The sequence below is a fragment of the Manihot esculenta genome, chromosome 12 (genome assembly GCF_001659605.2).
Source record: "Manihot esculenta cultivar AM560-2 chromosome 12, M.esculenta_v8, whole genome shotgun sequence".
Lineage (NCBI taxonomy): Eukaryota > Viridiplantae > Streptophyta > Magnoliopsida > Malpighiales > Euphorbiaceae > Manihot > Manihot esculenta.
The window spans coordinates 36858526-36886093 of NC_035172.2; the positions used below are offsets into that span (position 1 = coordinate 36858526).

At 39.3% G+C, this 27568-nt stretch overlaps 1 long non-coding RNA gene across 50 annotated transcripts in view; it reads left to right on the forward strand.

The window, feature by feature from the left end:
• Positions 1-26534, forward strand: part of LOC110628172 — a 51896-nt gene extending 25362 nt beyond the window's left edge. For 32 of the 50 annotated variants that reach the window (XR_006347952.1, XR_006347953.1, XR_006347942.1 and 29 more), the window contains 11 exons: positions 433-514; positions 592-648; positions 907-978; positions 2800-2911; positions 3027-3137; positions 3334-3390; positions 3623-3716; positions 5464-5549; positions 5676-5809; positions 6979-7202; positions 7655-7945. This is a non-coding gene — a long non-coding RNA (uncharacterized LOC110628172). Of the gene's footprint in view, positions 1-432; positions 515-591; positions 649-906; positions 979-2799; positions 2912-3026; positions 3138-3333; positions 3391-3622; positions 3717-5463; positions 5550-5670; positions 5810-6978; positions 7203-7654; positions 7946-26472 lie in introns of those variants that run through there. The other 18 variants (XR_006347933.1, XR_006347934.1, XR_006347932.1 and 15 more) reach the window with 16 other exon arrangements.
• The last annotated feature ends 1034 nt before the right edge of the window (positions 26535-27568 follow it).

Consider the following 27568-nt stretch of genomic DNA (forward strand, 5'->3'; position numbering starts at 1 on the left):
GTTTAGAAAGTATCACAGTTTAAAAGGTTGGGAAGAAAATGACTTCTTTTTTTGTTGTTTGAAAGGTGAACTTGGATATTGGAACTTATGAATTTTCTAGATATCAAGTTGAGAAGAGAGAATAATATAATTGCTGGAAAAATTTACTGGGTTAGGTTACCTTGCACATCTCTTTTGATTATTTTTGTATCTGCTGCTAGGAGAAACTAGATAGAATCATTAGCTAGCTAACTTCTTGTTAATAATTTTCTTTTCTTTTTTCATATTATAGATAAGGAAAGAAGGAGAGATTATCTGAAAAAACTGTCCATGTTTTTATCTAATGTTGAACCCATCAGCCACTGTAGCTTGCGTATTGCCTTATCCACCACCTTTGTGTATTGTTGCAACCTGTAGGTTGTTCCTCATGTTATAGATGTTATTCATAAACAGATTGAACGCGTAGCAATGATACCAGTTGAAGGCATGTCTAGACCTGCTGATGTGTGTGTCATTGAATTGGATGGCACTATAGGTACACTTACACTTACAATACAGTAACATCTATTTTCAAAATTTTCTGTTTGTTACAACCAGCTTTCATGCTTGCAGGAGATTTTGAGTCCATGTCATTTATCGAGGTTCTAGGGCAATTCTCATATTGAGTTGGTAAGAGCGTATGGATTTATAAACTCATATGATGATGCAATTTGAGTGCTCTAGCTTATTTTTGTAGTTGATCTCTATCTTCTCATAAATCACTCTTTTGTTTGACGACCTACTGACTTTTGCTTGGCTCATGTCTACCTTGTACCTATTTTAAATGTGGTTGGGGTACATGTACTCTTTTAGTAGTTGCATTGGAAGATTATTTTTTGTGTGCGTTAAGTTATGTAGGTTTTTCATGATTCCTATATCTTGATGCAGGTAGAAGAAGCATAGTTGGCACTAGACAACAATATATTGGCACTAGATGAAAAGGAAGCCAAAACTTGATAGGTTCTTTCTAATTTTTATTGAAATAATAGAGTTTCTTACTTCTATATATTAGTAGAGTGGGGCAGGATGATGATTTTTTTTTTAATTTTTAAATTTGTTTTGCATTTAAACTTGTTTTTGAAATATGATTTTATTCATACAAATTATATACTTGGAAAAATATCTTTTCTATAATATAATATAAATGTGAGTTTTCTAGGAATAGTACATCTAAAATCAATTAGTGTTGGTGTTGGGGTGTTTGGATGTTAAGGAGTTGAAGTGTTAAGTGTTTAAGTGTTTCATGTGAAGTGTTAAAATGTGTGCTTAAGTCTCAAGTGTTAAAGCATTTTTTCAAGTGTGAAGTGTGATGTTTAAGTGTTAGTGTTTTAACTGTTTGTGAAGTATTTTGTTAATGTTAGTTAAGTGCTTGTTAAATATAATTGTTTGTGAAGTGTTTATTGAAGTGTGAAGTGTTTGCACGTTTGTGTGTTTAGGTCTTAAGGTGTTAGTGTTAAGGTGTTAATTGTTTATGTGTGAAATTCGAAGTGTGATGTTTAAGTTGTAGTGTTTGTGTGTTTGTGTTAAGGTGTTAAATGCTAAAGTGTTTGTTTAAGTGTGAAGTGTTAAAGTGTTTATTTTTAAGTGTGAAGTGTGTGGTATGAGGTGTAAAGTGGTGTGAAGTGTGAATTGGTTTGATGTGTGAAGTGTTGAAGTGTTTAAAGTGTTAAAGTGTTTGTTTTTAAGTGTGAAGTGTGTGGTGTGAGGTGTAAAGTGTGAATTGGTTTGATGTGTGAAGTGTTGAAGTGTTTAAATGTTTTTGTGTTTGATTGTTTAGGTGTTAAGCGTGAAGAGTCGTGTTTTAAGTGTTTGTTTAAGTGTTCCTGCTTGTTAAGTATTAGTATTTGTTAAGTCCTTGTGAAGCATGTTTGAAGTGTTTAAGTGTTTTATTAAGTGCTTGTTGAAGTGTGAAAGTGTGTTTGTGTGTTTAGGTGTTTGGGTGTTAAGGTGTCAAGTGTTTAAGTGTGAAGTGTAATGTTTAAGTGTTAGTGTTCGTTAAGTGTGAAGTGTGTGTGTGAGTGTGTTTGTGTGTTAAGGTGTAAGGTGTTTAAGTGTGAAGTGTGAAGTGTGAAGTGTGATGTTTAAATGTTAGTGTTTGTTAAGCATTTGTGAAGTGTTTCTTAAAGTATTTGTTAGCTGTTTTTTGCGTGTTTGTGAAGTGTTTGCGAAGTGTTTTGCGAAGTGTTTATTCATATACTTAAGTGTGAAGTTTACTTGTGATGTTTAAATGTTTGTTTAAGTGTTAGTGTTTGTTAAAGTGTTTTTGAAGTGTTTGTTAAGTGTGTATGAAATATTCGGGTTAGTGTTGGGTTACAGTTAGGGTTAGGAGTTAGTGGCTAGTGGTTAGTAGTTGATTCTTAAGGCCTGGTCTTCGTGTTACTTAGGTCTCTTCCTCTTCCTTCCTTTTTCGTCTTTTAAGAAAAAAAAAATTATTTTTTATAGTAATATTATAAAGAAATCCATATACAAAAGGTGGATTTTGCAATTTATGATCATAATTATTTTTTCATGTTTGCAATTCATTTTTTTTCCATGCGATTTTTTTTATTTTATTCTATAGATGCGGGACTTTCTATCCTTTTTTTTATAATTTCTAATAACCGAGTAATTTTTAACTACCATTTTTTTTACCATCTCTATTGATTATTATTTAGAAAGTATCACAACTTATAAAATTGAGAAGAAAATGACATTTTTTTGTTGTTTGAAAGGTGAATTTGGACATTAGAAATTATAAATTTTCTGGATATTTATAAATGACTGATTAAAGAGCCAAAACAGGAGAACACCACTTCCAGTCTGCACTTACTAAATAGGCTACTTTGCCTTCTTCCTTTAAATTCAAAGAGCTGTTCCAAAGGATCGTCCAATGATATCACTACTGGTAAATTAGGTAAGGTTAACTTTCACATCTCTTTTAATTATTTTTGTGTCTGCTGTTAGGAGAAACCATAAAGAATCATCAGCTAGCTTACTTGTTATTTTTTTTTTCTTTTTGGATGTTATAGATAAGGAAAGAAGGAAAGATTATCTGAAAAAATTGTCCTCGACTGTTGAACCCATCAGCCACTGTGGCTTGCAATAGCCTTATCCATCCCCTTTGTGTATTGTTGCAACCTGTAAGTTGTTCTTCATGTTGTAGATGCTATTTAAAAATGGATTGAACGCATAGCAATGATACTAGTGGAAGACATGTGTGGACCTGCTGAGGTGTGTCATTGAATTGGATGGCGCAATAAGTACGCTTATAATAAATGACATTAACATTTATTTTCAAAGTTTACTTTTTGTCACAACCAGCTATCATTCTTGCAGGAGATTTTGAGTCCATGCCATTTATCGAGGTTTTAGGGCAGTTCTCATATTGAGTTGGTAAGAGCATATGTATTTATGAATTCATATGATGCAATTTGAGTGCTCTAGCTTATTTTTGTAGTTGATCTGTCTTCTCATGAATCACTCTTTTGCTTGACTCATGTCTGCCTTATACCTGTTTTAAATGTGGTTCGGGTACAAGTACTCTTTTAGAAGTTGCATTGGAAGATTATTTTCTTTTTTGGGTCTTATTATGCAGCTTTTTCATGATTCCTATGCTTTCATGTAGGTTGAAGAAGCACATTTGGCACTACACAACAATATATTCGCAGCAGATCAAGAGGAAGCCAAAACTTGACGGGTGCTTTCTAATTCTTATTGAAGTAATAGAGTTTCTTTTTTCTGTTTATTATTAAAGTGAGGCAGGAAGATGATTTTTTAAATTTTTAAAATTTTTTAATTTGGTTTTGTGTTTAAACATGTTTTTGAAATGTAATTTTATTCATACAAATTATATACTTACATAAGCCGCTTTTCTATATTATAATATAAATGTGAGTTCTCTAGGAACAGTATATCTGCAATCAATTAGTGTTGGTGTGTTGGGGTGTTTAAACCTTAAGGTGTTAAGGTGTTGAAGTGTTCAGAGTTAAAGTGTGTGTTTAAGTGTTAAGTGTTAAAAGTGTTTTTTTAAGTGTGAAGTGTGAAGTGATGTGAAGTGTGATGTTTAAGTGTTTGTTTAAGTGTTAGTGTTTGTTAACTTTTTGTGAAGTGTTTTGCAAGTGTTAGTTAAGTGCTTGTTAAGTGTAATTGTTTGTGAAGTATTTATTGAAGTGTGAAGTGTCAGGTGTTTGTGTGTTTCTGTATTTAGGTGTTAAGGTGTTAGTGCGAAGTGTGGTGTGAAGTGTGATGTTTAAGTTATAGTGTTTGTTAAGTGTTTTTTAAGTATTTGTTATGTACTTGTTAAGTGTTTTTTAAGTGTGATGTCTGAAGTTTGTGTGATGTTTAAGTGTTGGTTTTTGTTAGAGTGTTTTTTTAAGTGTTTTTAATGTGTTAAGTTTATTGAAGTGTTTTAAGTATTAAGCGTTAAAGTGTGTGCTTAAGTGTTAAATGTTAAAGTGTTCGTTTAAGTGTTTGTTTAAGTGTGAAGTGTGAATTGTAAAGTGTGAATTGTGAAGTGTTTTTGTGTTTAAGTGTTTGTGTGTTAAGGTGTTAAGCATTAAATTGTGTGTTTAAATGTTGAAGTGTTTGTTTAAGTGTTACTGCTTGTTAAATGTTAGTATTTGTTAAGTCTTTGTGAAGTGTTTTCGAAGTGTTTTGTTAAGTGTTTGTTGAAGTGTTACTGCTTGTTAAGTGTTACTATTTGTTAAGTTTTTGTGAAGTGTTTTGTTAAGTGTTTATTGAAGTGAGTAAATGTGTTTGTGTGTTTAGGTGTTAAGCGTTTAAGTGTAAAAGTGTGAAATGTGATGTTTAAGTATTCGTTTTTATTACGTGTGAAGTGTGTGAGTGTGTTTGTGTGTTAAGTGCTTGTTAAGTGTGAAGAGTGAAAGTGTGATGTTTAAGTGTTAGTGTTTATTAAGTGCTTGTTAAGTGTTTGTTAATTGTTTGTACAAACACTTAAGTGTGAAGTTTACATGTGATGTTTGTTTGTTTAAGTGTTAGTGTTTTTGAAGTGATTATTAAGTGTTTATGAAGTGTTAGGGTTAGTGTGGGGTTACGGTTAGGGTTAAGGGTTGGTGGTTAGTAGTTGATTCTTAAGGTCTGCGATCATCCTGTTACATTCATCCAAATAGGTCTCTTCCTCTTCCTTCTTACTCTTTTAAGAAAAAGAAAAAAAAAAGTAAATGTTATTTTTTATGTTGATATTATACAGAAATCCGTATACAAAAGGTGGATTTTGCAATTTGTGATCATAATTATTTTTTCATGTTTGCAATTCATTATTTTCCATGTGCATTTTTTATTTTACTCTGTAGATGTGGTACTTTCTGATTTTCTTTTTTTATAATTCCTAAAAATAGAGTAATTTTCAACTACCATTTTTTTAACCATCTCTGTTGATTATTGTTTAGAAAGCAGCACACCTTACAAAGTTGGGAAGAAAATGATATTTTTTTTGTTATTTGAAAGGTGAACTTGGACATTGGAAATTATGAATTTTCTGGATATCAAGTTGAGAAGAGACAATGATATCACTGCTGGAAAAAATTTATCAGGTAAGATTAAATTTCACATCTCTTTTGAATTTGTGTCTCCTGCTAGGAGAAACTAGAAAGAATCATCAGCTAGCTGGCTTCTTGTTAATAATTTTTTTTCTTTTTGCATGTTATACACAAGGAAAGAAGGGGAGATTATATGAATTTGTCCAGATATTTATCTACTGTTGAACCCATCAGCAACTGTGGCTTGCAATAGCCTTACCTATCAGCAACTATGCCATTTATCGAGGTTCTAGGGCAATTCTCATATTGAGTTGGTAAGAGCCTATGGATTTATAAATTCATATGATTGTACAATTTGAGTGCTCTAGCTTATTTTTGCAGTTGATCTTTTTCATCTCATAAATCAATCTTTTATTTGAGGACCTACTAATTTTTGCTTGACGCATGTCTGCCTTGTACCTGTTTTAAATGTGGTTGGGATACAAATACTCTTTTAGAAATTGCATTGGTAGATTATTTTATTTTTGAGTCTTATTATGTAGTTTTTTCATGATTCCTATGCCTTCCTGCGGGTGGAAGAAGCACAGTTGCCACTGCACAACAATATATTGGTAGTAGATGAAGAGAAAGCCAAAACTTGACGGTGCTTTCTAATTCTTATTGAAGTAATAGAGTTTTTTACTTCTATATATTATTAAAGTGGGGCATGAAAATGATTTTTTTAATTTTTAAATTTTGTTTTGCGTTTAAACATGTTTTTGAAATGTAATTTTATTCATACAAATTATATGCTTGCATAAACCTCTTTTCTATATTATAATATAAATGTGAGTTCTCTAAGAATAGTAGATTTGAAATCAATTAGTGTTGGTGTTTTGGGGTGTTTATGTATTTAGATGGTATTGAAGTGTTAAGTATTAAAGTGTGTGTTTTAAGTGTTAAGTGTTAAAGTGTTTTTTTATGTGTGAAGTGCTGTGAAGTGTGATGTTTAAGTGTTAATGTTTGAGAAGTGTTTTGCAAGTGTTAATTAAGTGCTTGTTAAGTGTAATTGTTTGTGAAGTGTGAAGTGTTTATGTGTTTGTGTAGTTAGGTGTTAAGGTGTTAGTGTTACAGTGTTAAGTGTTCAAGTGCGAAGTGTGATGTTTAAGTTGTAGTGTTTGTTAAGTGTTTGTAAAGTGTTTGTTAAAGTGTTTTTTAAGTATTTGTTCAGTGCTTGTTAAGTGTTTTTTAAGTGTAAAGTGTAAAGTTTATGTGTCATGTTTAAGTGTTAATTTTTGTTAAACTGTTTTTTAAAGTGTTTTTAAAGTGTTTTAAGTGTTAATTGTTAAAGTATGTGCTTAAGTGTTTAGTGTTAGATATTAAAGTGTTCGTTTAGGTATGACGTGTTTATATTTGCTGCTAGGAGAAACCCGGAAGAATCATTAGCTAGTCGACTTCTTGTTACTAAAATTTTTTTCTTTCTTTTCTTTTTTGCATGTGATAGATAAGGAAAGAAGATGAGATTATTTGGGAAAAAAAGTTGAGTTCCAGCAGCTCTGCCGCCTTCAATGCTTCGACCGAAACCCAACATGTAAGACGGCAATTGCCTCAAATTTTTTATTTGCTGGACTTGATGGAATTCTGTGGGACATGAACAGTTCGTTTCGAGAGGAAATGTGAACTCAAGAATTTTACATCTGACAGTGATGAAGGGCCATTCTTGGTCAGGTACTATTCTTTATTTATTTGATTATTTAAATTTAGGTTTATTGTCCACATTCCAATTGGGAAAAAAAAACCTACTCCTTAAATTTTAAAGCTCTTGAATTTTAGATGAAAGAAAGTGCAACTACGCCTGAAAACCTGTTCCAATTCTGAAGTTTTCTAGGAGTTGTACACTTATTAACATATTTTGATGGGATGGTGGTAAATTTGGTTTCATTGATTTTCTTCGTAATTTCAACCTCTTTATTTTTTGGGAGATTTACTATTTAGTTTCTGAGTATTGTCATTATTAACAAATCAATTCTTACATTTTTATAGATCTATTAAAATATTTTTATCTTTTATCTCCATTCACAAAATAGTCATTTCATTCTCTTATTATTTAAAAATAAGCAAAGAATGAGAGAATTTTTAAAATCCAAAATTTCTCTCAATAACTCCTTTTGTCTGTGCAGGTCTTGTTTGGGTAAGCAATCCCAACTCCGAAATTGTAAACATGCGATCTCTGCCGGTCATTGTAGAAAAAGAAAAAAAAGAAAACAATGCACATTGTGTGGAAAAAAGAAAAGTAAAAACAAGTGAAGAAGAGTTATCTTTAAGAAGTGTTCATATTTACTTTTAGCAATTTTTTCTCTTGTTGAATTCGATTATGATATTTGTTGTGAAATTTGTAAATTTATAATGATTTGATAGTAATTTTGAATTTAGATTGCAAAAACACATTATCAGAATCCCTTCCTCTCAACGATCATGATTTGTTCATCCACACTTAAAATAAAATGAAATATAGATTGAGCATAGCAAAGCCAACAAATTGAGCAACGACAATGGCAAATTCAAGGCCTTTACTTAACTGCGAAGCCACCTCCCACAAATTCATTATCCCATTTTCCAAACTTAGGTTACGCCATCACAGAAACATAATTACTAGTTTCTGTCGTAAAAAGTTTAACTTTATCACTCATGTTACAACTGGCGTTCGATTTCGGCATAATAGTTTTTTTTCCATAAACTGTTTAGTCTATCACCTATGTTACAACCGGTATTCGATTTCGACAAAATAATTGTTATTGCAAAAACTATCAAGTATATCACTCATGTTCCAACTGGTGTCCGATTTCGGCATAATAGCTTCCGTCACAAAAAACTCCCAAATCTATAATCCATATTAGAATTGGTGCCAGATTTTGGCTTAACAGCTACCGTCGCAAAAATTACCGAGTCTATCACCCATGTTATAACCGGTGCTCGATATCGACATAACAGATTCTGTTGCGAAAACTAACAAGTTTATCACCCATGCTACAACCAGTGCCCAATTTCGGCATAACAGCTTTCGTCGCAGAAACTGCCAAGTCTATGACCCATACTACAACCGGTGCCCGATTTCAGCATAACAACTTTCATCACAAAATCTGCCAAGTCTATCACCTATGTTACAACCGGTGCCCGATTTCAGCGTAACGGGTTCTGTCTCAGAAACTGCCAAGTCTATCACCCATACTACCCTCAATGCCCGATATCGGCATAACAGCTTCTATCGCAAAAACTGTCAAGTCTATCACCCATTCTACAACCGGCGCCCGATTTTGGCAGAATATCTTCCGTCGGAAAAACTGCCAAGTCTATCTCCCATGTTACAACCGGTGTCCGATTTCGGCATAACACTTTTCCTCGCAAAAACTGCCAAGTCTATCACCCATGCTACCCATGATGCCCGATATCGGCATAACCACTTCCATTGCAAAAACTGCCAAGTCTATCACACAAGTTACAATCGGTGCCAGATTTCAGCATAACAGCTTTTATAACAAAAAAACTTCTAAGTCTATCACTCATGTTACATTTGGTGTCCGATTTCGGCATAACAACTTCCATCCCAAAAACATCAAAGTTTATCACTAATGTTGCATCCGGTGCCCGATTTCGGCATAACAGCTTCTATTGCAAAAACTGCCAAGTCTATCACCCTTGTTACAGCCGGTGTCCGATTTTGGTATAACAGCTTCCTCGCAAAAACTAACAAGTCTATCACATATGTTACAACCGGTGCCCGATTTCGACATAACGGCTACTATCGCAAAAACTGCCAAGTCTGTCACCCATGTTACAACTGGTGCCATAATTCGGCATAACGGCTTCCACCCCAAAAACCCCCAAGTCTATCATCTAAGTTACAATCGATGCCCGATTTCGGCATAACAAGTTTCGTTGCAAAATCTGCCAAATTTATCACTCATGTTATAACCGGTGCTCGACTTCAGCACAACAACGTCCCTGCCAAAATCTGCCAAGTCCAACATCCATGTTACAACTGGTGCCCGATTTCAGCATAACACCTTCCTTTGCAAAAACTGCCAAGTCTATCACCTATGTTACAACCGCTGCCCGATTTCGGCATAACAGCTATCATCCCAAAAATGACCAAGTTTATGACCTATGTTACAACTGGTGCTCGATTTCGGCATAACAGCTTCTATCGCAAAAACTGTCAAGTCTATCACCCATGTTACAACCGGTACCCGATTTCGGCATAACAGCTTCCATCCCAAAAACTGCCAAGTCTATCACACATGCTACCCCCGATGCCCGATATCGGCAAAACCTATTCCGTCACAAAAACTGCCAATTCTATCACCCATGTTACAGCCGGTGCCCAATTTCGGCATAACAGCTTCTGTCACAAAATCTGCCAAGCCTATCACCCATGTTACAATCGGTGCCCGATTTCGGCATAACTGCTTCTATCGCAAAAACTGCCAAGTCTATCAACCATGTTACAATCGGTGCCAGAATTCGGTATAACAGCTTCTGTCCCAAAAACCCCTAAGTCTATCACTCATGTTAGAATCGGTGCCCGATTTCGGCATAACAGCTTTTGTCGAAAAATCTGTCAAGTCTATCACCCAGGTTACAACCGGTGCTCGATTTCAGCATAACAACGTCCCTGCCAAAATCTGCCAAGTCCATCACCCATGTCACAACTGGTGCCCGATTTCGGCATAACACCTTCCTTCACAAAAACTGCCAAGTCTATCACCCATGTTATAGCCGGTGCCCGATTTCGGCATAACAGCTTCTGTCGCAAAATCTGCCAAGATTATTACTCATGTTACAATCGGTGCCCGACTTTGGCATAACAGCTTCTATCGCAAAAACTGCCAAGTTTATCACCCATGGTACAACCGGTGCCGAAATTCGGCATAACAGCTTCCGTCCCAAAAACCCTTAAGTCTGTCACTCATGTTACAATCGGTGCCCGATTTCGGCATAACAGCTTTCATCGCAAAACCTACCAAGTCTATCACCCATGTTACAAACTGTGTCCGATTTTAGCATAACAGCTTCCTTGCCAGTCTATCACCCATGTTACAACCGGTGCCGGAATTCGGTATAACAGTAGGGTCTATCACTCATGTTACAATCGGTGCCCGATTTCGGCATAACAGTTTTCGTCGAAAAATCTGCCAAGTCTATCACCCAGGTTACAACCGGTGCTCGATTTCAGCATAACAACGTCCCTGCCAAAATCTGCCAAGTCCATCACCCATGTCACAACTGGTGCCCGATTTCGGCATAACACCTTCCTTCGCAAAAACTGCCAAGTCTATCACCCATGTTATAGCCGGTGCCCGATTTCGGCATAACAGCTTCTGTCGCAAAATCTGCCAAGATTATTACTCATGTTACAATCGGTGCCCGACTTTGGCATAACAGCTTCTATCGCAAAAACTGCCAAGTTTATCACCCATGTTACAACCGGTGCCGAAATTCGGCATAACAGCTTTCGTCCCAAAAACCCTTAAGTCTGTCACTCATGTTACAATTGGTGCCCGATTTCGGCATAACAACTTTCGTCGCAAAATCTGCCAAGTCTATCACCCATGTTACAACCTGTGTCCGATTTTAGCATAACAGCTTCCTTGCCCGTCTATCACCCATGTTACAACCGGTGCCGGAATTCGGTATAACAACTTCTGTCCCAAAAACCCCTAAGTCTATCACTCATGTTACAATCGGTGCCCGATTTCGGCATAACAGTTTTCGTCGAAAAATCTGCCAAGTCTATCACCCAGGTTACAACCGGTGCTCGATTTCAGCCTAACAACGTCCCTGCCAAAATCTGCCAAGTCCATCACCCATGTCATATCTGGTGTCCGATTTCGGCATAACACCTTCCTTTGCAAAAACTGTCAAGTCTATCACCCATGTTATAGCCGGTGCCCGATTTCGGCATAACAGCTTCTGTCGCAAAATCTGCCAAGATTATCACCCATGTTACAACCGGTGCCAAAATTTGACATAACGGCTTCCGTCCCAAAAACCCTTAAGTCTGTCACTCATGTTACAATCGGTGCCCGATATCGGCATAACAACTTTCGTCGCAAAATCTGCCAAGTCTATCACCCATGTTACAACCTGTGTCCGATTTTAGCATAACAGCTTCCTTGTCAGTCTATCACTTATGTTACAACCTGTGCCGGAATTCGGTATAACAACTTCTGTCCCAAAAACCCCTAAGTCGACTCATATTACAATCGGTGCCCGATTTCGGCATAACAGCTTTCGTCGAAAAATCTGCCAAGTCTATCACCCAGGTTACAACCGGTGCTCGATTTCAGCATAACAACGTCCCTGCCAAAATCTGCCAAATCCATCACCCATGTCACAACTGGTACCCGATTTCGGCATAACACCTTCCTTCGCAAAAACTGCCAAGTCTATCACCCATGTTATAGCCGGTGCCCGATTTCGGCATAACAACTTCTGTCGCAAAATCTGCCAAGATTATTACTCATGTTACAACCTGTGCCCGACTTTGGCATAACAGCTTCTATTGCAAAAATTGCCAAGTTTATCACCCATGTTACAACCGGTGCCGAAATTCGGCATAACAGCTTCCATCCCAAAAATCCTTAAGTCTGTCACTCATGTTACAATCGGTGCCCGATTTCCGCATAACAGGTTTCGTCGCAAAATCTGCCAAGTCTATCACCCATGTTACAACCTGTGCCCGATTTTAGTATAACAGCTTCCTTGCTAGTCTATCACCCATGTTACAACCGGTGCCGGAATTCGGTATAACAGCTTCTGTCCCAAAAACCCCTAAGTCTATCACTCATGTTACAATCGGTGTCCGATTTCGTCATAACAACTTTCATCGAAAAATCTGCCAAGTCTATCACCCAGGTTACAACCGGTGCTCGATTTCAGCATAACAATGTCCCTGCCAAAATCTGCCATGTCTATCACTCATGTAATAGCCGGTGCCCGATTTTGGCATAACAGCTTTCGTCGCAAAATCTGCCAAGCCTATTACCCATGTTACAACCGGTGCCCGACTTTGGCATAATAGCTTCTATCGCAAAAACAACCAAGTCTATCACCCATGTTACAACCTGTGCCGGAATTCGGCATAACAGCTTCTGTCCCAAAAACCCCTAAGTCTATCGCTCATGTTACAATCGGTGCCCGATTTCGACATAACAACTTTCATCGCAAAATGTGCCAAGTCTATCACCCATGTTGCAACCTGTGTCCGATTTTAGCATAACAACTTCCTTGCCAAAATCTGCCAAGTCCATCACCCATGTTACAACAGGTGCTCGATTTCGGCATAACAGCTTCTATCGCAAAAACTGCCAAGTCAATACGCATGTTTCAATCGGTGCCCGATTTCGGCGTAACAGTTTTCTTCATAAAATCTCTCAAATCTATTAGCCATGTTACAACCGGTGCCCGATTTGGGCATAACACCTTCGTTCGCAAAAACTGCCAAGTCTATCACCCATGTTACAACTGCTGCCCGATTTCGGCATAACAGCTTTCATCCCAAAAACTGCCAAGTTCATGACCTATGTTACAACCGGTGCCCGATTTCAGCATAACAGCATCTATCGCAAAAACTGTCAAGTCTATCACCCATGATACAACCGGTACCCGATTTCGGTATAACAACTTCCATCCCAAAAACTACTAAGTCTATCAGCCATGCTACCCCCGATGCCTGATATCGACAAAACCAGTTTCATTGCAAAAACTGCCAAGTCTATCACTCATGTTACAGCCGGTGCCCAATTTTAGCATAACAGCTTCCGTCGCAGTATCTGTCAAGTCTATAACCCATGTTACAACCGGTACCAGATTTTGGCGTAACAGCTTCCCCACAAAAACTGACAAGTCTACCACATATGTTACAGTCGGTGCCCGATTGCAGCATAACGGCTTCTATCACAATGACTGCCAAGTCTGTCACCCATGTTACAACCGGTGCCAGAATTCGGTATAACAGCTTCTATCGCAAAAACTGTCAATTCTATCACCCATGTTACAACCTATGCCCGATATCGGCATAACAGTTTCCATCCCGAAAACTGCCAAGTCTATTACCCACGTTACATCCGGTGCCCGATTTCGGCCTAACAGCTTCTATCGCAAAAACTACCAAGTCTATCACCCATGTTACAACCGGTACTCGATTTCGGCACAGCAGCTGCAATGCCAAAAATTGCCCACTCTATCACCCATGCTACCCATGATGCCCGATATCGGCAAAACCAATTCCGTCGCAAAAACTGCAAATTCTATCACCCATGTTAAAGTCGGTACCCGATTTCGGCATAATAGCTTCCGTCGCAAAATCTGCCAAGCCTATCACCCATGTTACAACCGGTGCCTGATATCGGCATAACAGCTTCCCTCACAAAAACTGACAAGTCTATCACTTATGTTATGACCGGTGCCCGATTTTGGCATAACGGCTTGTATCGCAAAAACTGCCAAGTCGTTTACCCATGTTACAATCGGTGCCTGAATTCGGCATAACAGCTTCCACCCCAAAAACCCCCAAGTTTAGCATTCATGTTACAATCGGTGCCCGATTTCGATATAACAAGTTTTGTCGCAAAATCTGCCAAGTCTATCACCCATGTTACAATCGGTGCTCGATTTCAGCATAACAACGTCCCTGCCAAAATCTGCCAAGTCCACCACCCATGTTACAACTGGTGCCCGATTTCGGCAAAACACCTTCCTTCGCAAAAATTCCAAAGTCTATCACCCACGTTACAACCGTTGTCCGATTTTGGCATAACAACTTTCATCCCAAAAACTGCCAAGTTTATGACCCATGTTACAATTGGTGCCCGATTTGGGCATAACAGCTTCTATAGCAAAAACTGCCAACTTTATCACCCATGTTACATTTGGTGCCCGATTTCGGCATAACAACTATTCCAAAAACTGCCAATTATATCACCCATGGTACATCCGGTGCCCGATTTAGGCATAACAGCTTTTATAACAAAAAAACTTCCAAGTCTATCACCCATGTTACATCCGGTGTTGGATTTCGGCATAACAGCTTTTATCGCAAAAACTGCCAAATCTATCACTAGTGTTACAACCGGTGTCCGATTTCGGCATAACGGCTTCCATCCCAAAAACATCAAAGTCTATCACTAATGTTACATCCGTTGCCCGATTTCAGCATAACAGCTTCTATCTCAAACACTGCCACGTCTATCACCTATGTTATAACTGGAGCCCGATTTCGGCATAACAGCTTCTATCGCGAAAACTGCCAAGTCTATCACCCATGTTACAATCGGTTCCTAATTTTGGCATAATAGATTCCATCCTAAAAACTGCCAAGCCTATCACCCATGTTACAACCGATACCCGATTTCGGCATAACGGCTCATATCACAAAAACTACCAAGTCAATCACCCATGTTATAACCAGTGCCCGATTTCGGCATAACCGCTTCAATCCCAAAAACTGTCAAGTCTATCACCCATGTTACAACCGATACCTGATTTCGGCATCACACCTTCTATCGCAAAAACTGCAAGTCTGTCACGCATGTTATATCCGGTGCTTGATTTTGGCAAAACAGCTTATATCGCAAAAACTAAAAAGTCTATCACCCATGTTACAACCGATGCCCGATTTCGTCATAACAGCTTCCATCCGATAAATTGCCAACTCTATCACCCATGTTACATCCGGTGCTCGATTTCGGCATAACAACTTTTATCGCAAAAACTGCTAAGTCTATCACCCATGTTACATCCGGTGCCCGGTTTCGGCATATTAGCTTCTATCGCAAAAACTTCCAAGTCTATCACCCATGTTTCATCCGCTGCCTGGTTTTGGCATAACAGCTTCTATTGCAAAAAGTTTCAAGTCAATCACCCATGTTACAACCGGTGCCCGATTTCGCATAACAGCTTTTATCGCAACAACTGCAAAATCTATCACCCATGTTACAACCGATGCCCGATTTCGGCATAACAATTTTTATCGCAAAAACTACCAAGTCTATCACCCATGTTACAACCGGTGCCTAATTTCGGCATAACAGGTTACATCCTAAAAACTTTCAAGTCTATCACCTATGGTACAACCGGTGCCTGATTTCGGGATAACAACCTCCATCCCAAAAACCGCCAGGTCTATCACCCATGTTACATCTTGTGCCTTCTATTGCAAAAACTGCCAAGTTTATCACCCATGTTGGAACCGGTCCATGAATTTGGCATAACAGCTTCCATCCGAAAAACTGCCAAGTCTAACACTAATGTCACAGCCGGTGCCCGATTTCGGCATAACAGCTTCTATCGCAAAAACCACTAAGTCTATCACCCATGTTACAACCGGTTGCCAATTTCGGCATAACAGCTTTCATTCAAAAAAATGCAAAGTCTATCGCCCATGCTGCAACCGGTTCCCGATTTAGGCAAAATAGCTTGCGTCGCTCAAACTGCCAAGTCCATCACCCATGTTACAACCTATGGCCAATTTCGGCATAACAGCTTCTATCGCAAAAACTGCGAAGTCCATTACCCATGTTACCACCGGTGCCCGATTTCGGCGTAATAGCTTCCCTTGCAAAAACTCCCAAGTCTATCACCCATGTTACAACCGGTGCCTGATTTCGACATAACAGCTTTATCGCAGGAACTGCCAAGTCTATCACCGATGTTACAACCGGTGCCCGATTTCGGCATAATAGCTTTTATCGCAAGAACTGCCAAGTCTATTACACATGTTACAACCGGTGACATATTTCAGCATAACAGCGTCCATCCTCAATACTGCCAAGTCTATCACTCATGTTACAACTAGTCCCCGATTTCGGCATAATCGCTTCAATCTCAAAAACTGCCAAGTCTATCACCAATGTTACAACCGATGCCTGATTTCGGCATCACAGCTTCTATCGCAAAAACTGCCAAGTCTATCACGCATGTTATATCTGGTGCTTGATTTTGGCAAAACAACTTATATCGCAAAAACTAACAAGTCTATCACCCATGTTACAACTGGTGTCCGATTTCGGCATAACAGCTTCCATCTGATAAATTGCCAAGTCTATCACCCATGTTACATCCGGTGCTCGATTTCGGCATAACAACTTTTATCGCAAAAACTGGCAAGTCTATCACCCATGTTACGTTTGGTGCCCAGTTTCGGCATATTAGCTTCTATCACAAAAACTTCCAAGTCTATCACCGATGTTTCATCCGCTGCCTAGTTTTGGCATAACAGCTTCTATCACAAAAAGTTTCAAGTCAATCACCCATGTTATAACCGGTGCCTGCTTTCGGCATAACAGCTTCCATCCGATAAATTGCCAAGTCTATCACCCATGTTACATCCGGTGCTCGATTTTGGCATAACAACTTTTAATGCAAAAACTACCAAATCTATCACCCATGATACATCCGGTGCCCGATTTCGGCATATTAGCTTCTATCGCAAAACTTCCAAGTCTATCACCAATGTTTCATCCGTTGCCTGGTTTTGGCATAACAGCTTCTATAGCAAAAAGTTTCAAGTCAATCACCCATGTTACAACCGGTGCCCGATTTCGGCATAACAGCTTCTATCGCAACAACTGCAAAGTCTATCACCCATGTTACAACCGATGCCTAATTTCGGCATAACAATTTTTATCGCAAAAACTGCCAAGTCTATCACCCATGTTACAACCGATGCCTAATTTCGTCATAACAGCTTCCATCCTAAAATCTTTCAAGTCTATCACTTATGGTACAACCGGTGCCCAATTTCGGGATAACAACTTCCATCCCAAAAACCGCCAGGTCTATCACCCATGTTACATCTTGTGCCTTCTATCACAAAAACTGTCAAGTTTATCACCCATGTTGGAACCGGTCCATGATTTTGGCATTATAACTTCCATCCCAAAAACTGCCAAGTCTAACACTAATGTTACAGCCGGTCCCCGATTTCGACATAACAGCTTCTATCGCAAAAACTAGCAAGTCTATCACCCATGTTACAATCGATTGCCGATTTCGACATAATAGCTTTTATCACAGGAATTTGCAAGTTTATCACCCATGTTACAACCGGTGCCCGATTTCGGCATAACAGCTTTTATCGCAAGAACTGCCAAGTCTATTACACATGTTACAATCGGTGACAGATTTTAGCATAACAACGTCCATCCTAAAAATTGCCAAGTCTATCACCCATGTTACAATCGATGCATGATTTCGGCATCACAGCTTCTATCACAAATACTGCCAAGTCTATCACGTATGTTTTATCCGGTGCCAGATTTTGGAAAAACAGCTTATATCGCAAAAACTAACAAGTCTATCTCCCATGTTACAACCGGTGCCCGATTTCGGCATAACAGCTTCCATCCGATAAATTGCCAAGTCTATCATCCATGTTACATCCGGTGCTCGATTTCGGCATAACAGCTTCTATCGCAAAAACTGACAAGTCTATCACCCATGTTACATCTAGTGCCCGGTTTCGGCATATTAGCTTCTATCGCAAAAACTTCCAAGTCTATCACCGATGTTTCATCCGCTGCCTGGTTTTGGATAACAGCTTCTATCGCAAAAAGTTTCAAGTCAATCACCCATGTTACAACCGGTGCCCGATTTCGACATAACAGCTTCTATCGCAACAACTGCAAAGTCTATCATTCATGTTACAACCGATGCCCGATTTCGGCATAATAATTTTTATCGCAAAAACTACCAAGTCTATCACCCATGTTACAACCGGTGCCTAATTTCGTCATAACAGCTTCCATCCTAAAAACTTTCAAGTCTATCACTTATGGTACAACCGATGCCCAATTTTGGGATAACAACCTCCATCCCAAAAACCGCCAGGTCTATCACCCATGTTACATCCGGTGCTCGATTTTGGCATAACAACTTTTAACGCAAAAACTGCCAAATCTATCACCCATGTTACATCTGGTGCCCAGTTTCGGCATATTAGCTTTTATCACAAAACTTCCAAGTGTATCACCAATGTTTCATCCGCTGCCTGGTTTTGGCATAACAGCTTCTATCGCAAAAAGTTTTAAGTCAATCACCCATGTTACAACCGGTGCCCGATTTCGGCATAACAGCTTCTATCGCAACAACTGTCTATCACCCAAGTTACAACCGTTGCCCGATTTTGGCATAACAATTTTTATCGCAAAAAGTGCCAAGTCTATCACCCATGTTACAACCGGTGCCTAATTTTGTCATAACAGCTTCCATCCTAAAACCTACCAAGTCGATCTTATGGTACAACCGGTGCCCGATTTCGGGATAACAACCTCCATCCCAAAAACCGCCAGGTCTATCACCCATTTTACATCTGGTGCTCGATTTTGGCATAACAACTTTTAACTCAAAAACTGCCAAATCTATCATCCATGTTACATCCGGTGCCCAGTTTCGGCATATTAGCTTCTATCGCAAAACTTCCAAGTCTATCACTAATGTTTCATCCGCTGCCTGGTTTTGGCATAACAGCTTCTATCGCAAAAAGTTTCAAGTCAATCACCCATGTTACAACCGGTGCCCGATTTCGGCATAACAGCTTCTATCGCAACAACTGCAAAGTCTATCACCGAAGTTACAACCGATGCCCGAATTCGGCATAACAATTTTTATTGCAAAAACTGCCAAGTCTATCACCCATGTTACAACCGGTGCCTAATTTCGTCATAACAGCTTCCATTCTAAAAACTTCCAAGTCTATCACTTATGGTACAACTGGTGCCCGATTTCGGGATAACAACCTCCATCCCAAAAATCGCCAGGTCTATCACCCATGTTACATCCGGTGCTCGATTTTGGCATAAGAACTTTTAACGCAAAAACTGCCAAATCTATCACCCATGTTTCATCCAGTGCCCGGTTTCGGCATATTAGCTTCTATCGCAAAACTTCCAAGTCTATCACTAATGTTTTATCCGCTGCCTGGTTTTGGCATAACAGCTTCTATCGCAAAAAGTTTCAAGTCAATCTCCCATGTTACAACCGGTGTCCGATTTCGGCATAACAGCTTCTACTGCAACAACTGCAAAGTCTATCACCCAAGTTACAACCGATGTCCGATTTCGGCATAACAATTTTTATCACAAAAACTGCCAAGTCTATCACCCATGTTACAACCGGTGCCTAATTTCGTCATAACAGCTTCCATCCTAAAAACTTCCAAGTCTATCACTTATGGTACAACCGGTGCCCGATTTCGGGATAACAACCTCCATCCTAAAAATCGCCAAGTCTATCACCCATGTTACATCCGGTGCTCGATTTTGGCATAATAACTTTTAACGCAAAAACTGCCAAATCTATCACCCATATTACATCCGGTGCCCAGTTTCAGCATATTAGCTTCTATCGCAAAACTTCCAAGTCTATCACTAATGTTTCATCTGCTGCCTGGTTTTGGCATAACAGCTTCTATCGCAAAAAGTTTCAAGTCAATCACTCATGTTACAACCGGTGCCCGATTTCGGCATAACAGCTTTTATCGCAACAACTGCAAAGTCTATCACCCAAGTTACAACCGATGCCCGATTTTGGCATAACAACTTTTAACGCAAAAACTGCCAAATCTATCACCCATATTACATCCGGTGCCCGGTTTCGGCATATTAGTTTCTATCGCAAAACTTCCAAGTCTATCACTAATGTTTCATCCGCTGCCTGATTTTGGCATAACAGCTTCTATCGCAAAAAGTTTCAGGTCAATCACCCATGTTACAACCGGTGCCCGATTTCGGCATAACAGCTTCTATCGCAACAACTGCAAAGTCTATCACTCAAGTTACAACCGATACCCTATTTCGGCATAACAATTTCTATCGCAAAAACTGCCAAGTCTATCACCCATGTTACAACCGATGCCTAATTTCATCATAACAGCTTCCATCCTAAAAACTTCCAAGTCTATCACTTATGGTACAACCGGTGCCCGATTTCGGGATAACAACCTCCATCCCAAAAACCGCTAGGTCTATCACCCATGTTACATCTTGTGCCTTCTATCGCAAAAACTTCCATGTTTAGCACCCATGTTGGAACCGGTCCATGATTTCGGCATAACAGCTTCCATCCTAAAAACTGCCTAGTCTAACACTAATGTTACAGTCGATGGCCAATTTTGGCATAACAGTTTCTATCGCAAAAACCACCAAGTCTATCACCCATGTTACAACCGGTTGCCGATTTCGGCATAACGGCTTCCATTCGAAAAAATGCAAAGTCTATCACCCATGTTGCAACCGGTTCCCGATTTAGGCAAAACAGCTTGCGTCGCTCAAACTTCCAAGTCCATCACCCATGTTACAACCTATGGCCAATTTCGGCATAACAGCTTTTATCGCAAGAACTGCCAAGTCCATTACCCATGTTACCACTGGTGCCCGATTTCGGCATAATAGCTTCCCTTGCAAAAACTCCCAAGTCTATCACCCAAGTTACAACTGGTGCCTGATTTCGACATAACAACTTTTATCGCAAGAATTGCCAAGTCTATCACCCATGTTACAACCGGTGCCCGATTTCGGTATAACAGCTTTTATCGCAAGAACTGCCAAGTCTATTACACATGTTACAACCGGTGACAGATTTCAGCATAACAGCGTCCATCCTAAAAACTGCCAAGCCTATCACCCATGTTACAACTAGTGCCCGATTTCGGCATAATCGCTTCAATCCTAAAAATTGCCAAGTCTATCACCCATGTTACAACCGATGCCTGATTTTGGCATCACAACTTCTATCGCAAAAACTGCCAAGTCTATCACGCATGTTATATCCGGTGCCTGATTTTGGCAAAACAACTTATATCGCAAAAACTAACAAGTCTATCACCCATGTTACAACCGGTGCCCGATTTCGGCATAACAGCTTCCATCCGATAAATTGCCAAGTCTATCACCCATGTTACATCTGGTGCCCAGTTTCGGCATATTAGCTTCTATCGCAAAAATTTCCAAGTCTATCACCGATGTTTCATCCGCTGCCTGGTTTTGGCATAACAGCTTCTATCGCAAAAAGTTTCAAGTCAATCACCCATGTTACAACCGGTACCCGATTTCGGCATAACAGCTTCTATCGCAACAACTGCAAAGTCTATCACCCATGTTACAACCGATGCCCGATTTCGGCATAACAATTTTTATCGCAAAAACTGCCAAGTCTATCACCCATGTTACAACCGGTGCCTGATTTCGGCATAACACCTTCATTCGCAAAAACTGTCAAGTCTATCACCCATATTACAATCGGTACTTGATTTCGGCATAACAGCTTCCATCCCAAAAATTGCCAAGTCTGTCAACCATTGACTCGCGGTTGTCGAAGCCGGTCAAAAATAACTTTTCTGGTTATCAACAATATTACTTCTGCAGATAGTGGTAAAGGATCGAATCCACAGAGAATTGAAAACTTATCTATTTCTCTTAACAAGACCAAGAGAATTAACTGCAAGCGCAACTGAAAGCAAGTAACTAAAAGCGGAATAAAAATAAAGTGCAATAAAAGTAAAATGGGGGGTTTTGAGATTGATTTGATTAGCAACTACTGAAAGCAATTAAATAAGCAGAATATGAAAAATAAAAGGGAAATTCAATATGAGAAAGGTCTAGTTGAAGAGTTGGATCCACTTCGGTTGTTTGGATTGATCATTTAAACTTATGTTCTTTTGATTGATTCAATAGATTAGTTATGGAGATGGAAAACGCTTCTCACCACCATGTCTCTCCTTATGATTAAACCAATTAGGGAACATCCTCTAATTAATTACTAATTAACAAATTACCAAGGAACGTCCTTGGGCCTTAGGCATCAAACAATTGTTAATTGCATGAAGAAAGAGAGAGATCCAATCCTAACTACTCAAACGCATGAGATGTTGCTAGATCATACAATTCCTTAGTTGTTACACTGAGTGTTCTTATGTTTGAACAATTCAAGCAATTACGAACTTAAAATTATCCAAACTAACAATTAATTACCTTGCAATCAAGAATCAAGTGGCCAATTTGATCAAAACAATAAAGTAATAATAGAATTCAAGCATGAACTGTATGAATATTGAATAACCAAAAGACAAACAATATGTGTTCAGATCTCACAATCCATAAAACAACCTTAGTTTCAACCAATCTTTAACTAGAATTAAAGGTTTCAGCCACTCATGGCTGAAACAAAAACTAAAATCAAAGAAAAGAAAAGAAAAGAAGAAGGTGAAGAACCCGAAGGTGAGAGGAGTTGGAGAGCTTCGGCCGGTTGGTGGAGTTGTGGAGATGATGTCCTCCTCTTTGTGCGGCAGCCCTTAAGGATGAATATATAAGGTTCTTAGGTTGCTGTCTAGGGTTTCTTTGCTGTCCATGAATCTTTAAGAGGCTGCCTAAAATACCCTTGGTCTTTACTTGCACTTACCTTGCCGTCCATGCACATGTGTGAAGGAGTGGACATGTGGCTTGTCTTCATTTGCAAGGAGTGGGTCCTTTGGTCTTTGCTTGCTGCCCTAGTGTCTTCAAGATGCTGCCCAAGCTGGCCAAGGCTTGCCTTCACACTATCCTTGCCGCCCATGCACAAATAAGGAAGGTGGAGCCTCCTTTTGCAATTTGAATTTTGAATGTGCAAAGCATGAGGTGGCAAACATGTGATCTTTGGATTTAGCTTCCTTGGTAAGCTGGATTTTGAAATTCAAAATTTGAATATGAATCTTGAAGGTTTGAAATTCAAAATACTTTCCTTATTTGACTCTTTATTTATGGCAACTTGAGATTTGGCTTTTTGAATAAGGAAAAGGCTACTTGGAGATTTGAAATTTGAATTTCAAATTGCTTTGGCTGAATGTTCTTTCCTTATTTGCCACTTTCCTTATTTAGAACTTTCCTTTTTTAGCTTCACTTGATTTCAACTTGGCAGGCTTGCTCTCCTTTGCTCCATTTAAGGCAGTTTTAAGGGTATTTTCTCCAAAATGTCTCTTTACACCATTTTCTGCAAAATAATATCAAAAACACAAAATTAGGCAGAAAAGATGTAAATAAACATCAAGAACATAATGATAAAATGGACTAAAATATGCTCTATCAAATACCCGCACACCTAGCCTTTTGCTTGTCCTCAAGCAAATAAACATAGTCAAACAAGCTTCCTTTGCTACTTGATCTTTATTTCCACTTAAGCTCTTACTCTAGACACCTATTTTGAATCATTGCAGTGAAGAATATATGCATGAAGATTACTCACCTTCTTTCCTTGTTTCCCTTTACTTACCATGGCTAAGATTTGTTTTCCTCAAGAGAGAGATTACACATGCACATATTATTTGTTCAGATAAGACTCTTTTTAGCTTTCGGATTGACTTGCCCTTACCTTGAAGTACTTTATTCAGTCTTTTGCACTTAGATCTTGCTTGAAAAAGTCACCAACCTTTTGACATGAAGGTACATATTGGTGATACCCACCCCCAGTTACTCAGTTGGTCACCTGTATAAGTGGCTACTAGCTCTGTTCATAGTCTTTCAACCATTGGAACAGTTTTGAATTTGTGCTCATGAGGTCTTTGCCTTTGCTGAATTTTCTTTCTCTCAATGATTTGGGCAAATCAACACCAATTACTAAAACATTCAAAGATTTATAGATGGAAAGAGGCATGACATTTATGGATGCACCAAGATCACACATGGCTTTCTTAATTCCAACATTCCCAATCTTGCAAGAGATAGCAAACATACCTTTGTCTTTGCATTTAGTAGGGAGTTCTCTTTTAATCACAGCGGTAACAACTTCACCTACACTTACTTTTTCTCTCTTAGAATCGAGCGGGTATTTACAAGGTGAAGGAGGGTTATTGAATGGTGGTGGAAGCATCAGATGTGGAGTTTGCAGTAGATAATTATCCATGGGATAAAGTCTGGAAGCTGGATGTTCCTCCCAAAGTTCGAATATTTTTATGGCGAGTTCTTCGTGAGGTTTTGCCTTGTAAGAGTAGTTTGCTCAGACGTCATGTTGAGCTTGATCCGACTTGCCCAGTTTGTGCCACAGCTGAGGAGTCTGCATTTCATGTGTTATATAGTTGTTCTTTTGCTCGTTCATGTTGGCTATTGTCTTCGGTTGGCTAGAATCTAGGAGCAACTGGTGCTAACTGGTTGTCTTTTAAGGTTCGTACTGAGGAGGTTGTCATGCTGTGTTGGAGCCTGTGGTGTTTTCGAAATGAGCTAGTATGGCAAAATAAACAATCTCAGCCTGCAATGATTTTTAGCCGGGCAAGGTCAGTTTTGCAGAAGTGGAAAATGGCTAAGGTTAGCAGTAATAGACTACAATTTGGTTCAATATCTGCAGTGGAAGTAGTATCTTGGCAAAAACTAGTCTTTGGCTCTTTTAAATGTAACGTTGAAGTGGCTATGTTGAACAATGGCAGTTATGGTTTGGGCATAATTGTGAGAGATGCTAATGGCCTTTGTTGTGCAGGAAAGTTAATGGTTATTCCAGGTATGGCTGATCCTCAACTTGGAGAAGCACTATCCTTTCGAGAGGCTTTGAGCTGGGCAAAGAATTTTAATTTCTTTTCTTTGTGCATTGAAATTGATTGTCAGGTGATAATTATGGATATTCATTCATCCGCTAGTCTTTCTTCTTATTTTGGATTGGTTATAAATGATTGTAAGGCTCTTCTTCAAGAGTTGCCTTTAGTTTCTTTTCATTTTGTTAAAAAGCCAACGAATCAGGTTGTTCATACGATTGCTATTGTAATACCCGGCTAGACTCCGGTATCGGAATTCCTACCGTCCGGTGGAATCTCGGATGTCGGAAACCTCTAAAAGGGTAAAAGCATGTTTTCATAAATGTTTTGATGTATTTTATGGTTTTAAGCAAAAAGGAAATTGAGTTTTAAATGAAAAAGGCCAAGGAGACATTTCCAGGTTCGGCCGCCGAACGTGGGATGGTTTAGGGGGGCAAGTTAGGCTTCCGAAAGTTTCAAAGGTTCGGCCGCCGAACCTCATGTTCGGCTGCCGAACTTGCATGAGTTTTGGAGGCACCTTAGACTGCTGAAAGGTGGTCTGCCAGCCCCTATATAAGAGCTTCATGGCCGAAACGGGCGAGTTTTCTCCCCATTTTCGGCCACGGTGAGTTCATGCTCTCCTATGGTTATTTTCAATGTTTTTCCTTCTGATCTTTCATGATTTAACAAGCTTTATGTTGATTTGAAGATATTTGAACAAAAGAGCGAGTTTTGGAAGCTTGGAGACCAAAGAGTTGAGATCTCTCCCATCTCCGAGTTGGATCGTCTCTCCTCTCGTTCTTCAAGAGGTAAGAGTAGATCCATAGTTCCTTTAAGGTTTTAAACAAGTTTTATGAAGATTTATGGGGTAGAAATGCATGTATAAGTTATGTTGAGTTTATGGGTTTACTATGTGTTTATGAACAATGTGTGATGGATATGCATGTTTGATGTGTTGTAGATGGGGTTTAGGATAGTTGAAGCCCCTAGGAGCTTGTATGCTTGAGTATGCATGTTGTAGAATAGGATAATGCATGATTTGATGTGTTGGGAGGCGTTCTGCATGAGGAAGGCTGAGTTTCTGCCCTTTGGGAAGAACTCAGGTTCGGCAGCCGAAGGTTCTTTCGGCCGCCGAACCTGCCTGTGGTAGCATGAATCGGCTGCCGAACCCTACCCCCGAAAGTGGACTTTCGGCTCTAGAAGGGAGTTTCGGCCGCCGAAGGTGCCGCCGAAGGTGCATGAGTTTCGTCTCTGGAGGGAACCTTCGACCGCCGAAAGTGCCGCCGAAGGTGCATGACTTTCGACTCTGGAGGGCCTTTCGGCCGCCGAACCTGCCGCCGAAAGTGCCTTATTCAGCCCTCCTTTGCATGAATTCTATGATTGTTTTAAGGTGTTTTAGGGGGTTTTTGGGGAGTATTTTAGAGTCATTTTCATGAATGTTTGGTCCCTCATTTGAGTCCACCTGTGTAGGTTCGGACCCGAGAAACCGAGGACCCCAGCAGTGAGTCAGTTGCTTCAGAGTCCTTAGAGCTTTAGCCAGAGGTGAGTGGAATAAACACTTATGTTTTAAAGCAATTAAATATTGATTTGAGCATGTTCATGCATCACGAATGCCATGTGATATTATAGGTTGTTTGCATTAGAATTCACGAATATGTTGCATTGCATAACTTGATGATGATGTGGATGGATGTTGGATGATCCTTAGTCCTCAATATGATACGATGTAATATGATACAGTATGGCATGGTATGGAAGTCCGGTTGACCCATTCTACGTCCCGGCACGTTGGAATGTTATGATATGTTATGTTTAAGAGAAAGACCGGTTGACCCATTCTACGTCCCGGCACCTTGGAATGTAGAGGACTAATGGTGACAATACCATCCTTGATGTGATTTGTCTGTGATGTGTTGCATTTCATGAAAGCATGAAATTTAAATTGAATGTTTATTTATTCTGCTCACTGGGCTTTATAGCTCACCCCTCTCCCTAACCCCTAGGTTTGCAGGTACAGGGTAGACTAGGAGGTCAGCAGGAGTAGAGTCTTGTGTTATGTAATAGCTAGCTGTGGACATGAAAATGTTGTAATGTAAAAGTAAAGTATTGAAATGTATGTAATGATGCTTATGGGAGTTTAGAGTTGTGCTTGACCATAGTATTGTGTTAATCCCTTTCTATTACATGATCTCAAATGTTTAATAATGATTATGTATATGAGTTTGTACATGCACAGGTTAAGAATGAATGAAAGAAAGAATGAATGAATGAAAGAGCCAATGAATGATTCAATGAGAAAGTTTTAAATTTTTATGTAATTGTTGATCATGTATGGGATTAAACAGGTTCACAGGATGAATGTTTGGCTTGCTACGGGTCCCGGCGGCCTTAAGCCGATCTGGATTCTAGCGCCGATCTGGATCCTAGCGCCGGTAGCAGTCCGATTTTCGGATCGTTACAGATTGGTATCAGAGCCCTAGGTTCATACGGTCGGACCTAGATAGTGTCGGGCTCATAGAGGTTATAGAAGGTCAAGCACAATAGGAAAATCATGTCCACTAGGATA